Source organism: Sebastes umbrosus, chromosome 4 (assembly GCF_015220745.1).
Source record: "Sebastes umbrosus isolate fSebUmb1 chromosome 4, fSebUmb1.pri, whole genome shotgun sequence".
Classification (NCBI taxonomy): domain Eukaryota; kingdom Metazoa; phylum Chordata; class Actinopteri; order Perciformes; family Sebastidae; genus Sebastes; species Sebastes umbrosus.
Window position 1 is genome coordinate 24,768,613 of NC_051272.1, and position 14,605 is coordinate 24,783,217.

The window sequence follows — 14,605 nt, forward strand, 5'->3', positions numbered from 1 at the left end:
CTTGATTAAAAAAAACACATGCCATATCACTGGAAAGCCCATGATGTCCTCTTTACAATACACCAGGGGTTGATAGAGTAGGTCAAAAGAGTAAAAGGATATGCATGTGGACAAAATGTCCACTACAGAGGACACACGTCAATGGACTGGGTCTCAGGAGGATATGTAACATTTTGTAAAGCACACACACGAACGCACACGAAGAGTAATTAAGTTGAATTTACAACATTTTTTTATTTATTTTTCAAAAATTAAATTAACCTGCAAATGTTCTTGATACTGTTTAGTATAATTTTTTTTAATAATAATATTTTTTTTCTCATTTACATCAGTAATATGTGAAGTTGGTTACACCCACCAGTTGGATACACCCGTCATCTTCAGACATTAATCCAAGCTTTGACCTCAGGGCTTTACGTAAAGGTTAGACCAGAAAAAAAGTCAACTGTGGAAAATTAAGTCACTTTATCAGCTCAATCTAATCTCCACAGCTCTTCATAAATTAGATTTGATTGTGGAAAACACACTCTCTCACATGCACACACCTACACAATAAGGAAAGTGAGAAGAACACCTTGTTTTTGGGCCACTCTGTTCCTTACATCGGCAGCAACCACATCAAGTGAATTTGTGGTGCTTTTGGCTGAGGACTTTGGTGGTTAACATGATTGTGAAGTGATGTATGGCGCCCACAGGCGAACACAGATAAAAGGATTATCTGTGGATCTCTGGCCACACATGCTGCCACATTTGAGATCACACTGCCACAGCAGCAACCTTGCATTAGGTGCAGAGAAGGCAAATGGACCCCAGTGTGACTCTTCCCCAGCCTGAACTCACATGATGAAAATGCTAAAGAGCACTGATGTAGCCTCGGGCACCGACAGCGGCGGTTCTGTCCTTTATTGGGGTAAAGATAAAGCAAACAGACAATGAGATAGAAAGCACCTTTCCACCTTGTTTAAGCCTGTTTTCTGCATGGAAACAGAGTAAATTGGTGTATCTTTAGAAATAAAGCTTTTTTTTGTTATCTTGACCTTTTTATAAATGTGGTATGACATGAAAGAACAACAGAAGCTTGACATTTATTCAGAGATAGGAACAATTGTCAATTTTATGGTTTGTTCATCCATGTCTTTCAAGCAGTTTATTATCTTTTTAAAACAATCAGACATCTTCCAAATGACTCCTCTGGTTGATGTATATGATAAGAAGACATTTTGATTACTTGCTGCCATAATAATTCACAAATTATTGACGTTTCCCCAAGAAAGACTTGTTAAAACAGACAGAAAACAAAATGCATCTGTGATCAAAAAATAACATTTGTTACAAAATTGAGTATCTTTACTAAGTGAGTCCAGGAAAAAATACATATTAAAAACAATTGTATTCCAAACCACAAGAGACATAATGATTGTACAGCAGCAGCTACTTCAACCAGATCTTGTGAGTCTGAGGAAGGACAGTGGAGCTACAGGCTGAATCATGATAAAGATAAACGGATATCACTCCTTCTCCTCCCTCCAAATGTCTGCTTTCCTGTGTCAGGCCAGTTTATCAGGACCATAGCCTATTACTGGTTAGTAGAAAGCTTTCCCCATCTTCCCTGCCCTTCACTCTTTTTGCCATCCCTGCTAAAGAAAGCCTGGCTCAGACGTATAGCATGCAGTATTTCAAACCTTTAATGATAAAGGCCAGAGGCGTAGTCTAGTGTTGTGGGAAGTGCATGATGATAAAACTTGCAGAATAATATTTTGCATGAGAAATGTCTGGTTTATGCTTTGAAAGGCCAGCAGAACAGAATTTGCTCTGGACGTCTCATATGGAGTTATTGCAATTATACCCGACTATACCCAACCTGGCCGTTTATGTTTGTCTTTTTCATTAAAGCTGGGGTATGCAACTTTAGGCCCGCGTGTCACCATTGGCATGCAGGAGAGTTTTTTTGAAATGTTGAAGTACCCTCTCATCACTTCTTTCACAGCCATTGGCAGTTTGGTGGCCTGTTATTTAGTGTAGCTTGATGGATTTTTCCCCGCCGACATTCCGTGAAGACCCGCCCTACTCTGCCTCTGATTGGCTAGAACTCGTTGCCTTTTTTGCAGGATTTGTTTAGTTTATTGCCTATGAACAAGATTGGTGGAAGGTTGGTAGGGTTAATGATTTCAATTCAGATGTGGATGTTTTCATACAACCCGTTCTCACTTCCAACTCGTGAAATACCGACATGACAAACCAGGCTTTCAACTAACTCCAATGTAAACCCACCGGCGGTATTATTTGACGGTCGGAGCAAGCGACGTAGTATTAATAGCTTTAGAGTCCGTCAGGGCGGGCGGGAAGAGTGGTTGATGGGTCAAACGAACACAAAACTTTCAAACAGGACACCGCTCTTCATGTCCGGTGTGAAACTAAAAGTAACCTTGACTTATTTTGTCACGTCGGTCTTTAGCCACATGACTCGTCGGTATCGTCAGTCCCTTGAGTCACGTGAGTCGTTTGTAATGTGAGTTGTTAGTATTGTCAATCCCGAGTTGCTAGAGTCCCTAGTCAGTGGAATTAGTGTCAACCACGACCGTCTCCTAACTTTAACTAAGTGGTTGTGTTGCCTAAACCTAATTTCCTGTGAAAACGTAAGCGTATATTGACCCGCCGTCCCTTGGCCGTCCAAAAGTAACGCAAGAGGGGTACCCCGTGCGTCGGTCTCCGATGCCGAGGAGATTTGAGGAGTTGGCAGTGAGAATGTGTTGTGTCATAAGGATGGCAGCCTTCTTGTATAGTGCTCTCATATATAATTACATTGTCCTGATTATTGGAGAATAATTTTTTTTTTTTTTAAATGTTGCTATGCCTATATGGATGGAATAAAATTGCAGATCTGTTGGATATTTAAATTTGAATGTGGTGTCATAATTAAACTTAATGTTGAACGACTAAGGGACATGAGAGAGACTGGAAAGTTGTGGATGTGAGTTTAAGGTTTAGCAGGTCGTGACATGCACCCTCTCCTACTCGACTCTTGGTGTGGTGTATACAGTAGCTCGTGTGCAGAGGGGTTCGTTCTGGCCATACGTAGTCAGGCTGACTCATCGACACCACTCAGTCGACCCCCATCATTGCTCATACGAGGTATCGAGGCTACCTTTTGTTAGAAATGTTGCACTTGAAGAGGCAATATGTCCCTGCCATTCATCCCTCTGTGTTTATCCAATTCCATCTTCTTTTCTGCAAGTGTCGGACGTGTCCACAAATGACACCAGGATGATAATTATTACAATTATGTATTGATTCAGCGGCAGAATTGTGGCATTGTGAGTGTCAGCTTTTTCCTGCATAATTGTGGGACTTCAGAAGGGCTAATTGCAGCTAAAGCGACCAGCTGGGCTATTATTCATCATCCTCCACATTTCTTTTCTCTCTCCCACTGCTGAACAATGCTAGTCACCTTTGTGGGGGTCATTAGACTCATCCAGTTGATGAAGAGAAGAGGAAACAGAAAATAAATGTCCTATTAATCGCAATAATGTTGGGTAAACAGCCTCAAAATGAGCATATCAGCTTGGAGTGCTTTGTGCGTGATTAGTATACCCTCATGAACTCGTGTGCGTGAGGCTACATGTCTGTCACATATGCAACAATGAAATGTTAAAGAAAAGGGAACTTTGCGACGGTGATGCTTGACCCATCCATATGACGTCTGATTAAGTGTGATTGATTGTCTCTTGTGATTAGGATCACATTGTAGGCTACTGTGCACACATCTGCAGTAAGACTGAGATATTTCTTGTTTGCTTTGCAAGTCAGAAATATGATTGATATTTTATTTATATAGTTTGAAAATAATGTATGTATGATTAAAGCTTAATCAGACTGAAACACAAAGACACTATGAATGACAATCCACAAAACATACACTTAAAGGGTTACTCACCAAAACACTTCATGTGTATCCCAGAGGCCTTACAAACATGTTGAATTCGTTTCCATTCTCATAAAACAAATGCAAAGAGAATTCTTTGAAAATTGTTTATGACACCTGAATCATTTACATCCATTTTTACATGCGAGCAGTCTTCTTCTTCTGCATTTCTTAGTGCATTACAGCCACCTGTTGATCAGTGGAGTAGTGCAACGTATCTGCATACAATGGTTCGTATGATATATTACGAAAAGTTATTCCTTGTTTTTCGTGTGTTTTCCTACGAATGTCCGGCAACACGTGTTAATTTACACCCGTTACATGCATACAGTCGTTTCAAAATAAACTGCTGTCTTCACAGGAAACAACTTGGTTAGGTTTAGGAAAAGATCACGGTTTGGGTTAAAATAACTACGGAAGTGGCGTTACGTGACAAATAAATCAACGTTTATATGGGGTTCGAACACTGGTCGTCTGGGCTAAAGTGTATTTTGACCCACACATCCACCCAGTCCTCCTCCCTATACGCAGCGTTTGTCACTTTTGTGGTGACCCCACACCTTACTAAGACCATGTCGTATTTTTATTTACTTTATCATCCACGTGTAGCTGGTCAGTGTTTATAAAACCAAAAAGAGGCTGCAGGAGCGTAATTAGTTGTGAACTCCAAACCAAAGTGATCATTTTGTATAAGGAAATAGGAAAGTATGAGAAGACCTGGCCAAAACAATATAATTCAGTGAAGAAACAAACACAGCATAAGTTGATTGTTTTAGGTATTTTTACTCTGTCTTTCTCCCGCCCTCTCTCTCTTTTTGACAGAGCATCTGTGACTGGCGATGACTGTGATTGTTTTTGCGTGTGTCAAAATACAGCTGCCGAGTGGAATGACTAATCACACAGAGTGCTCCTCCAATGCCTCTGTCTACATGTGTAATTTGACAGCGGTGGCATAAAGTGTTCCTGGGGTGGGCGAGCGGTTGAGGGACGGATGCTCAATGGTCCGTGTCGACTGCCGTCGTGACGCCGGTGCCACGTTGGCCAGTAACTACAGCTGTGGCTGTGACACGACGGCAACACATTACCAACATTACCAGCAGGCTGCTGTGACCCCATCACGCTTCAGACAGTCAACACTGGGACCCAAAATAGAGTCTTCCCATTCATACTTTCAATCAACCTGGTTTTCGATCATCTGGGCTTGGGTGTGAGTATATCCTCACACACAGAGGTATAAAACAGTCACACAACGTGATCCCAATATGACTGAACAGAGAGAGTTGATTTCTAAATCGAGGACCATGGCTAAAATGATCTTCTTTTCCTCTTGAGAAAAAACAATTATTCCTGCCAAGTGCTGCACTTTGGCCTATTTAGAAAAAGAACAGCGGGTTATGATGATAAAGAAATCAAGGATGTTCAAAAAAAGGACAGCTGAGACATCAAATTGAAAACAGATGATGAAATTAACATTCCCCATCAGTTCATTATAAGCGCAGTTAAAGGGAAGTAGCATCTTTTTTTAGGTAATTAGATGCTTCTCTACCGTATATAATAAGTGCTTCAGGCTACATGTGTTGCGCTTCTCTCTTGCTCTTTGTTTCTCGAGCAGCCATGTACTTTTCTAAATGTCATATCTGATAAGTTTGATTGTGGTCCGGATGCAGCCACATATCTACTGTGTGTGTCATGTCGGATATGCCCAGCAGGATAGAAATTCACATCAGGAGTTAGAAGTCATTCAACAATGATTTCCATCAATCACTATAAATGGTTTGATAACTAACTGGTCTCAAATAGCACAAATATGTTTATTCCTGGTTTATGGGCTACAAGGAATGATGGGAAAAAAATCTGATTTAATGTCCGTATCTGTCCATCCCCATACACACACACACACACGATGTGTTACACTAACCTCTCTTACAGGGGTGGACTAGGACTATAGGACATAGGTTTGTTTAGTAGGCTAATAATGTGGTGTTTGATCATGTGGATTAAAACCTGAATGAACTCACGTAATGTATATATACTGTATACTGTATATCCCCACCGGGAAGATTCCTGAGCTTCCCGATGGCCAGCAACTCAGCTCTTGTCATCTCTGACCTGCCTGAGAGTCCAGAAACATAAACCTGCTTGTATATAAGTAGTATACACATCACGTTAAAGTCTCCTCCAACCATTTGCCCTGTGCCGGGGTCACAGAAGCAGCATAATGACGTTGTAACATCGTCCATTCCCCCTCCAGCAGTGGCACACAGATCTGTGGCTGAAGAGACTCCTAATTAGATTTACCTTTCCTTAATGGGCCCCTGTCATCCAGCCGCCTGAGGGCCAAGCTACTGCAGCTCATGACGAAAATCAAGCAGCTGGAGCCACAGATAAACTCCACCTGTAGCGTTGCTGCTGCTTGTTCGGCCATATAACTGTATTCTGCTTGATTAAACCAATTACATGTGTGCAAAAACTGATAACTGTTCATAATAATCATGTTTATATGATTATACAGAGCGAAATGTGTCTAGTGTTGGCTTCTAAAGATTCAAATACACCAGCTCCAATAGACCCAATTTTCACCCAAATACAGTATTATTACTTTTCTCATCTTTGCACCATGTGAGCTGTACAGGACACAACACATCAAACGGTCGAAGTCTGTTTTTGTGCTACAGAAGCAAGAATTTAATTGTATGACATTTGTAGGTGAAAGTAAAACTTGTTTAACTCTTCATTTTGAGGTGAATACGTGCATCTGAAGTGGGTAAACTGCAGGGTAGAGAAGTGTTTGAAATGATAGCAGCAATGATAACATCTTGTGGTCCAAATATACAGATCTTGTTACCACAAGATAAAAAAATGTCATCTTTCGGTACTTTAGGGGCTTCTTGAAAGAGTGTCCCACCACTGCTGCGTACATTTAGCCCACATGAAACCCTAACTTGAAGCACATGGTAAATGGACTTATATTTATATAGTTATATAGATTGAGGAAGGGGAGGGGATCAATTTTGCAAAAACACCTCGTGCTTAGCACATCTTGTGCTTAGTGCCGCCAAAAAAACTTGAAACTAGCGATTGAGACCATAAACTCATGTTTATAATGTTTACTGAGGTAATAAATCAAGTGACAAGTAGGCTCATTTTCCCATAGACTTCTATACAATCAGATTTCTTTCTGCAAACAGAGGAGTTGCCCCCTGCTGGCTGTTAGAGAGAATGCAAGTTTAAGGCACTTCCTCATTGGCTTCACTTTTCAGAAATGGAGGTTGCCCACTGGTGCTGACATACGCTGTGGGGATAGGTTTGGCTATGCAAGACTAAGGTTAGAGTGCTCGCCAGCAGGTGAAAGCCAACCCCAGATTCCCTCTAATTTTGGAATGAGCTTTGTCTGCTTGCCGTTCCGCCTCGCTATATTTACGGGTTTTTCTTGCACTATGTCCGCCATTTTTGTAGCTTCCTCTTGGATGCTTGCATACAATCTGGCACCTGGTCGCCAAGTTTTTACTAGAGGTTGACACCTAGAAACGTCCCAAACACAGCAAAATAAGAAAATACAGGCAGAGGGCAGGGGCTCGGCAGATACAGACACCACTGCACACTTCTAGTGGGTCATACTCTAAGTGATGAGTGAGTGGGGTTATTTTTTATCAGTCTATTTAAATCCTACTAATTACTACACAAACACAATTTTTTTTTAATAATTGGAGACTAATTCCATTAATAATGAGAGCGATGAAAGTATGCTTGCCCTTGACGGAAAATCCTTAACTGTCAGAATTTGAATAAACCCTGTTTTGTTGTCCAAAATGATGATGCTGAAATTATAGGGGGTAAAACAGGCACTAGTCAATTACATTTTGTCAACACACAAACTCTCATTGTGTATGTGTCTGCATGCGTGATAGTAGGTGTTATGTTTTTTTTGGTATCTAAAAGGTTTAACTGTCGTTGCAGAATCAGAATGATGGAGACCGCAGAGGACAACGAACAGAAAAAAACAAAAACAAACAAGATGTCATGATTGAAATTGCTTATCGGTGCAGATGAAAGTAAATTGCACTCAAATTGCGTAAAGCGTGAGCAGAGAACTCAGCCTGCCATAAGTTGGATCGATGGCTCCGCTGAATTTGTTACGCACGCAGGGTCTTCTGACGCTGCCACCTCAGAGGAGATGTAGTGGTTCCGCTTGCCATTTTTCATCCCTTACCCCCCCCACCACCACCTTCCCCAGACCTCCTCCTGTGAATAATGACTGCAGCTGTGTCAATGTGGCTGCTAGCCGTGTGTGCGCTTGTTTGTGCGTCCTTATTTTGATGGCTATTTTACAGCCAGTGTGTGTGGGTGTCTGTCTGATTATGGTGTACAGATAGGCCATTACCCACGCGTTAGGAGGAGAGGGGCTTAATGGACGACAGAGGATGCAGAGGCAGGGTGGCTCGTAAACGCTGCCCTGTCTTCCCGGCCATATCAATACTGCCATCTGGGAGTTTGGCCACTTCATTCACAAAACCAATACCCCAGTGGGATGAGATGGGCCAACGTACACGCTGTTGCTACGTGTTCAATCAACGGGAAAAGACCGGGGCTATCATGACATCCACTTTCAGGAGGATGTCAATTCTTCTCTTCTCTTTTTGTGTGTGTGTGCAAGTGAGACAAGTGAAAAAACAAGGACACAAAAACAAAGAGAGAACAATGTATTTACAACCTGTGCATTGACTAGACCACCTTGGCGTCCAGACCACTCCTATTCCAGACCCTGACCAATAAAGGCAACGCAATATGTACTTTAAGGTAAAAATATTGAGTAGTGAGCTTTTAAATGATAAACAGATAATTCTCTAGATGTGTCTGCACCATACATTTCCACATTCAACCAATCAATGCTGAGGAATTGACTAATCAATGTGTGAAAATGTGAAGACAATTACATACAAAGGTTCAATCATTCGCTTATTGTTTTTACCCCCTCATTTCTATTCATAGTCACAGGGGCTGGAGTCTATCCAAGCATGCACGTGGCAGAGAGAAAAAGGAGACAACTTCGTCATCATGCCACCAGTTGGTTACATAAAAAACTCACAAACATTCATTGATGATTTTGTGTCTCTGTTCAGTTAATGCATGTTTTGGGAACAAACCAGAACAATCCAAGGAAAGATGGGAAGAACATGCAAACTATCCGGATTCAAGACCTAAAGGGCTTAACATTGATAAAATGTTATATTTCAATTATTGTTACCAGTAAAAATCAGCCTCCAATAGAGACGGAGAGAAAGACAAGACAGAGTTAAAACCGATTACCGAGAAGAATTCAAGGCAGGATAACACAGGCCTCCTATTCACGTTAAGTTGATTTGATTTATATAGCACAAAATCACATATTTGTCTCAGAGGATTTATATTTTCAAATTAGATAAGGAAACACTTAACAAGAAACCTTCCACAGGAAAAACAGGGGGGGAAATCAAGGATTTTTCCAGAATGCATTCAGAGAAGACAGAAGTACAAAACATATAATATTGAGTGAATATTACGGAGCAGCAAAATCTAAGCTAGAGACGAGACAACTTGCACATGTTGTTTGAGCGCTGGCTTTGTACTGTAAGTTGGAAGGAGAGAAGGAGAAAGAAAGACTGAGAGAAGGGTAAAGTGAGAAGAGAGAGCAGACAGTCTCTGCTACTCTTAGTGACAGATAACATGCATTTGACCATACAGGTTTGCGTCAGGAAGAAGTCACATTCACCTTCGGGCTACATTTATTATTACATCAGCAGGCCAGTGGAGTCATGGAAGTTGCAACCTCTGTTGGGATGTTTTCTGCAATTCCTCCAGCCTTGTACAATCTGCCATTCAAGACAAAGAGTGATGTATGGTGAGAGCATGGATCCGTGAATTTCACGTTTTAACATCGATTCTGTAATGTTTCTTCATAGTCATGATATGTTTATAATACAGTGCTTGAGATAGACAGTCTGACAGAATGCACACAAGTGATAAGAGTTTATCTTGCATCCTCTATATGTGCAGTGCAAACACTTGCGCCATCACACAATGAAAAGTGTGTACACACAGCTGGGCAAAGTCCTTCGACTAGACAAGTAGAGATGCACCAGCATACATATGATTTAAACAGCCAGGTGCGTGCTTCTGCCCACCCTGTGAGGCAGCTAGGGTACAAAAGACTGAGAGGGGGTGTAATCTGAGAGATGGGGACTATACTGACGAGCTGAAGCTGTAAAGTCAGGGTAAAGTACGGCTTTGTGTGACAGCTGCAGGTGTTACTATTGTCTTAACAGTCACTTCAACATCTGTAGAGGGTCGCAAAACTGTCAAAGGCTTTCAAATGTCTGCATTTAAAGTAAGGCTGTCAAAGTTAACGCAAATTTGTTTTAACACCACTAATTTCTTTAACGTATTAACGCAACTTTGGATTTTTAGGTTGCAGCGGGCTCAGTTTGAAAGTTAAAGAATCCATTGATACCAACCATGTCATACTAGTTTGTCGCGAAGGAGGATAAATAACGCTCCAAACTTGCACTAACTTTTGGTGAGGAAAAACTGTCATGGCCATTTTCAAAGGGATCCCTTGACCTCTGACCTCAAGATATGTGAAGGAAAATGGGTTCTATGGGTACCCACGAGTCTCCCCTTTACAGACATGCCCACTTTATGATAATCACATGCAGTTTGGGGCAAGTCATAGTCAAGTCAGCACACTTACACACTGACAGCTGTTGTTGCCTGTTGGGCTGCAGTTTGCCATGTTATGATTTGAGCATAACATGGCAAACTGGGTTTCTGGACAATATTCGTCATTGTTTTGTGTTGTTAATTGATTTCCAATAATAAATATACACATACATTCGCATAAATCAATCATATTTGTCCACTTCCATGTTCATAAGAGAATCAAATACTTGACAAATCTCCCTTTAAGGTAATTCTTGTTCTTTGATTTTATTAGCGGCAACTCAAAGATCCACATTACGCTGAGGTCAAAGTGCATACTGAGCGCCCCTGCACATTTAGCCACAGTTCACATTTAAAAAAAACACTACAATCACTCTACATTTCTAAAATTAGCTATACACTTGTTTCTAGATCCCTGACTCGTCCCAAATGCTACACAATCACATTTGATTTCTTCTGTGAGTACAGACTGTGCTGGTAAATGTCACACTGTGACAGGCACAAAGCCTGGTCACCACAATCGTACCCTGAGGGCCCCCGGTGCTGTCACTTCCTCTCAAGTGTTTCGACTACACAATGGTTGATAGCAAACAGAAAGAAGACTGGATTTTAGTGGTTTTATGTCTGTAACCCAATGGGCTATTTCCGCAAAAAGCACATTTCTAAAAAAAAAACAACCTCCATGGTCGCTCAGTGGAATACTGTTTAATGAGCAGATTATCACAGCTGATTTAGTCTGATGACAAGTTTGACCATAATAAAATAAACACCATATTTCTACAGTAAATAAATATGATGTGAAAAGGCTGTGGATTTTCTAATTTGTAGATGTACTTTCTAATGATAAGAGAAGAAAGGAAATTATGTATTTTGATGCCTTTTCCCAAATATGGCCACTTGTTCAGTGACAATGTGTTGGTTCAAAGCACAGAACAGTTCTTTCTTGCTATTTTCTGTTGTAAGAATAAAAAGTAAACATAACATTTCTGCCATCTACAATAATCATCATCGGCTTCACATTCAAACAGTGACACTCATTCCACATTGTTACTGAAGCACTCTAAGATGCTGTTGGGGTTATGTGTATAACTTCTATAGTAGACAAGATTTTTGCATTAACCTTACTTTTCCGTATTTTAAAATTTTGTAAAGAGATTTGAACTTTACTCATTGTAAAACTATTCATTCATTCATTCATTCATAATCAACAACCAGCCAGAGCTAGAACTCGGTCTGCTCACCTAAATGATACATCGTATTTATTTCTAAGTAGACTAAGTTTTCGATGTGCAAAATTCTGCAGACAAAAAACATCTTCTGGGTTTATCGAATATGTATCTAAGAGTAAAACAAGCACAGGCGCTGGTGGGAATAATATGTTGAAAAAACAAAAGTACACAAACACACACATCACCTGTTGACTTATTAATACATTTGTACAATATGAGAGCATCTTTCAGTGTACAGACACACTAAGAGAGTCACAGTCTCCTGTGAAGCACAGGTATATGAAGCCCTCTTGTGGTCTAAACATAATCTGTCTGATTCTCAAGGCTTTGGACAAAAGCGTCTGCCAAATGTATAAATGTTAAGTGTAAATAACCTGGATAAGCACTCACAACACAATATGTTGCGATTCAAGTTGGTTGTATTTTGAATCCAATACAAAAATGCTGCATGTCTTTGTCTTATTTCAAGAGTCATTGTAAATCTCACAAAGCCTCAAGATGCTGTAAGATGAAATTGTTATTGTTGTACTTAAGATTTTTGAATTCATACTTTTTAGATGTAGTTTTGAAATAAATAAGTGTATGGCAATGCATCTTAATAAAGATGTTATCTGAAATGTGGCAGTAACTATTTAGAATTCAGAGGATGGAGGTTGCAGTGGTGTGCACAGGCTCCTGTTGGTGTTTGGTGGTGTGTTCATGCAAGTAGAAGTAGTCCCCAACTGTACACACAATGGCACTCTGTCTTAAAGGGCACATTAGCCAACTAGAGGGCCACTTGGGGAGACCACATTGGCACTTGAGCGGCACTTGGGTTGACCTCTGTTGAGACATTATGGCAGATACTACTATTAAGTAAGAATTTCAAATGTCTCCCCTGCTTTATGGGAGGGAGTGTGATGGCGCTTAGAAGTCAGAGGGTGAAGCTGAGAGCTTTGTCAGTGTTACACCTGAACAGGCTTGGCTGTAGGCTAGTTAGTTAGTTCTTTTATGGAGACAAAAAGATAAAACATTTGGGTCCAAACAATATACAAAACAAAGAAAAAAATATATACACAATAAACCCATTAGTAAAAATAAGGAAATATTAAAAGGTAATACGATCAACACCACAAAATCCCATCAGTCAATAACACAAGGCCAGCGTGTAACATAACTAGAATTCTTTTGTCAACAAAGAGTGAGCTCAATTCAGTGCAGTCATGTCCATATTTAACATGGATATCCTGTGTGCAAGGGCACACAACACACGTTGCCCAGGTAGTGTACGGCTCCACCTTCCCATTTCAACTCGCAGTCTGTGAGAGGACAATCGGAACAGTGTAAAGATTATTCTCAAATGGTCTTCAATTTACAATGCATTACTGTTGTAAAGTGGATGAACGTATATAACACACACTACATCATCTCCCCCTTTTCCCCTGGCTCGCCAACTAACACCGTTTGCTCTTTTATTTGTCTGTACTTTTATTTCACATACTAACACCGACAGGCATGGCATCGACCTACATCTCTGATCTTCTTACAGACACACCTCCTTTGTACTTTTGTAGTTCATGTATTTCTGCAGAGCGCTATCGCAGTTCCTTCCTTCCTGCAGCTGTCAGACTCCACAACCAGTACTGCTCCCAGTAGATCACTTACACACCAAAAAACTGACAATAACCTGATATTTCAGGTGGAATTTCATTCATTCATTCATTCATTTCATTTCATTCTCACTGTGCAATATCATTTTTCACTTGTGCAACATTGTCAATGCTGTATATACTGCTCCTATTTTTATACTTCCTTCTATTTAAATGGTTCATATTTTGTTACACTTTGTTTAGCTCTTTTTTTACTGTGTTAGCTGATGCATCTTGTTTTTTACACTATCCCCTTTGCTGCTGTACACTGCAAATTTCCCCACTGCAGGACTAATAAAGGAATATCTTATCTTATCTTGCTGTGAAAGTTGTACATGACTCTCACTTTATTGAGATAGCTTCATTAACCTTATTTTTCTGTCTAGATGTTTTACATGATTTGTGTAGACACTGATTGTTTATCCTTCATTTTGTCTGTTTATTTGAGAGAGAGCACAGATGATTGAGTAATACTTGTTGAGCTCTCACAGGCAGGAGATTTTTCGCAACGCAGCACTTGAACGCAGCACCATGCCCTCCATCTAGTGATGGGAATTCCGGCTCTTTTTAGTGAGCCAGATCATTTGGCTCAGCTCACCAAGAAGATCCGGCTCTTTCGGCTCCCAAACGGCTCTTCATTTTACCACTTCTGCCTTTTTATAATTCAGCCAAATTCAGCACTGTTTTGACCTATGATTAGTATGTGTGCACATATATCACTTACATTATTCAATATAATTATACTAAACCTTATAATTTCCAGAATATCATAATTTTACATGCTGCTTCGTTTCCGACTGTCACTCATCTTGTCTAGTATTTGCACACTGCACTCCGATCCTCTCTTTCACTCCTCCTCTCCCTCCTGCTCTGTACCTGTACACCGTCAGTGCACCGCGCACCCCCGCCCCTCCCTGCTTGATGGTATGATCCTTGTCTGTTCATCACGTGATTGGTCGCACGGACGTCATTAACACAACATTCACGGTACATGTCCACAGGGGCATTTTTTATCGCGAGGGGACGCGATGCTTCCCAACATTGGACACTAGGTGGGCTGCCACTAGACACAGGCTCTCCCCACCTGATTGGACGAATACTTTCCCTCCGTGGGCTGCTGCCCCCAGCTT